The sequence below is a fragment of the Capricornis sumatraensis genome, chromosome 12, assembly GCF_032405125.1.
Source record: "Capricornis sumatraensis isolate serow.1 chromosome 12, serow.2, whole genome shotgun sequence".
NCBI lineage: Eukaryota > Metazoa > Chordata > Mammalia > Artiodactyla > Bovidae > Capricornis > Capricornis sumatraensis.
The window spans coordinates 63,891,238-63,894,447 of NC_091080.1; the positions used below are offsets into that span (position 1 = coordinate 63,891,238).

At 39.6% G+C, this 3,210-nt stretch overlaps 1 pseudogene; it reads right to left on the bottom strand.

The window, feature by feature from the left end:
• Positions 1-2,359: 2,359 nt before the first annotated feature.
• Positions 2,360-2,895, bottom strand: LOC138089268 (protein LLP homolog pseudogene; annotated as a pseudogene).
• Positions 2,896-3,210: the final 315 nt, after the last annotated feature.

Below are 3,210 nucleotides of genomic sequence, written 5' to 3' on the forward strand. Positions count from 1 at the left end.
GCAGTCCATGGGGTCGCAGCATCAGACATGACTGAGCAACTGAACAACAACAAAGAGGAGCCATTTATAGAAATCACAGACACTTGGGAAAGAATGAATGTGAAAGGGAAAAATCCAGAATTCTCCTGGTGGGGGTGACATGCCTGGTGATCAGTGGTTAAGAATCGACCCTGCAATGCAGGGGATGCGAGTTCCATCCCCAGTCAGGAAACTAAGATCCCACATGCTGCAGGGCAACAAAACCCACATGCCACAACTAAGACCCAACACAGCCAAATAAATACATTAATATTTTTTTAAAAAGAGTTCTCCTGGGCACATTAAATTTCAGAAGCCTGTTAAACAGTTGAATAAAAACAGGGAGCAGGTTCTTGAATATGCAAGTCTGAGTTTGAGTGGAGAACAAATATTGGCATTATCAGAGAACAGATGTATTAAAGCCTCAGAAATGGCTGTATCATCTAAGAAATAAAATTTCAAAAAAGAAAAGAAGTCCAAGGGCTGAGTTCTGGAGCATTCCAGTATGAAGAGGCCAGGAAGACGAGAAAGATCTGGGAAAGGAGTCTGTAAAGGAGAGCTTTCTTTCCTTGTAGCTCAGCTGGTAAAGAATCCACCTGCGATGCGGGAGACCTGGGTTCGATCCCTGGGTTGGGAAGATTCCCTGGAGAAGGGAAAGGTTACCCACTCCAGTATTCTGGCCTGGAGAATTCCATGAGCTGTATAGCCCATGGGGCCACAAGGAGTCAGATACGATTGAGCGACTTACACTTTTTTCACTTTATGAAAGCAGAAAAAGTCCAGGAGGATTGAGTGTTTCTAGAAGAAGGAAGAAACCCTAAACATGAAATTCCACTGAGAAACTGAGGAAATGAGCACTGAACTCGCCCAGCGGACCAGATGGACTCACCCAGCAGTCCTCGAAGGTCTTGATGAAATTAGTTTCGGTGGAGTGCTGAGTGCAAAAGCCTGATTTGACAAAATTCAAGAGATCATGTGAGGGGAAAAGTGAAGAAAGCAAAGAGACACCAGTTAAACAACTTTTCTCTGAAAGCGGGGAGAGAGGTAGAAGGATAGCTGGATGAGGGCCCCAGAAAAGCAGTTTAAAACATCAGAGAATTGTTGGGCCCTATGGATGTACTTGGAGAAGGAACTGGCAACCCACTCCAGGATTCTTGCCTGGAAAATCTCATGGACAGAGGAGCCTGGAGGGCTTTGATCCATGGGGTCACGAGGAGCTGGACACAGCCTAGTGACTGGGCAGAAACAGGTGTGCTGAAACGAAGGTTTAACATATGTTTTATGTGAAAGCAGTGACACTACAGCACCACAAACCGTTCAAACACGATCTGAGCAACTTAGCCAAAATATGACGTTCAACCTAGCACTCATTTCTTCTGAACTTCGGATTCCTCATTTACAGAGAAAAAATGTCATATCTCCTTTTGAAGATTGTTGCGATGATATGGAAGATACCTATAAATTGTCTTACAGAATACAAGTGGGGCTTCTAGATAAGTTAAATAAGCTAAATGTTTGAAATTCTTTTTAAACATGTCAGTTTAAACATATGTATCATGTTTTTACTCTCTTAGAAAATCACAAAACCAACAATAGAGAATAAAAAGAAAATCATAATCCCATAGGGACAAAGAAAATAGAAAATAAAACACTTTTGAAGGTGTTCTATCTGGCTCATAGGAGTTGTAACCTGCATATCTCCCAATAAGAAACAGTTTCCAGTCACAGAGCCCCAGAAACTCTCACTAACTGGTGATATTAAGTACATATCAAGTGAATGTTAGACATGGGGCTGAAAAAAGGTGCAATGGATGAAATGTCCAGATAACCCATCTCTACTACATGGCACCAAGTAAATATTCCTCTCTAACCCTAACTAACTAACTGTCTTAAGACAGTTTATTAAAGCATTTGAGATCTGGGTAAATTGAATCAGAGAAGCTACAGTCACCAAGGATACATAGAGGAGAGACATCAGATTAAAAATGGAAAGATCCCAGCCGTGTGACAACTGTTCAACCCTTTGGTATCTAGATCCGTGATAATCAAGTTTCTCCTCTGCAAATAGGTGGTTGGTGAATTCTGTGCTTCTATGACATTATTGCTTTTGTTAAAATTCCACTTTTTGAAACTGAATGTTTTATTAATAATGTCATACAGACTTAGTTTTAGAATTGAAATTATTATTCTATTTCAGATCCTGACCATGTGGAAAATTTACTTGGCACGCAGAGACTTTCGTGTCTACCAAATCCCATCTTTTTTTTTTTTTTTTTTTTTTTTACTTTTACTCATCAAATATTTTATTCAAGTTACTAAACTTGAGGAGTTATGTTGGGCTTGAAGAAAAAGGCCAAGTTGAAAAATGGAAATAAACTTTTCATTTGGTGGAAGCTGAAATCCATGTATACATTCTAATCAAAGACCTGTCCCATGTTGCATTTCTCAAGTTTTTAGAGTCTACCAGGTCAAACCCTTTGCTGCCTTCATGGCTTTTACTTTGCTTTTTCCCTTCTTTTTCTCTCGCTTTGCTTTCAGCCTTTTCCTTTGCCTCTGGTTCATCCATATGGGGTACTGCCCATGCTGGTCTAGAAGAGTCTTTTTGTTTCTCTTAATATCAGTCTCCATTTTCATGTCATCTGTTTCATCCTTCACCACACACTGCGTTTTCTCTTGACAATGTTTGGGTTCTACCACAGTTGCTATCTCTTGAACGTCTTTCATTAAAACATCACCATCTATTTTAAGAATATTTTTAAGTCTGCTGAGCTCCTTTGGGGAGTTCTTTTTTCTTTTTTCAGCACGCATCTTCCTTTTCCACTTACTCCGTAAACTTTTAGCCATATTTTACCTGCGAAAACCCAGGAATTCATATAACGCACGATGCTCACACCGCCGGAATTCTCTGCACTTCCCAAATCCCATCTTTTGAAAATAAAGATGAATTTGAAGAGTCTCATATGTGACAGAAATCTAGGAAGGGCAGACGATCCCAAATCCAGCTCAACAATCATGTGTTGCATGCTGCTCAGTAGCTAATATGATAACTGCCTTCCTGTCCTGTGTCAATTAAGAGGAATTTATGGGTATTTAGAATTTAAGGAAAGGAGAGAAGAAAGGAGTGGAATAGTTGGAAAATAAAATCAATTTCTATTTTTATCAAAATAATACACATAAACTGAAATATCAAAG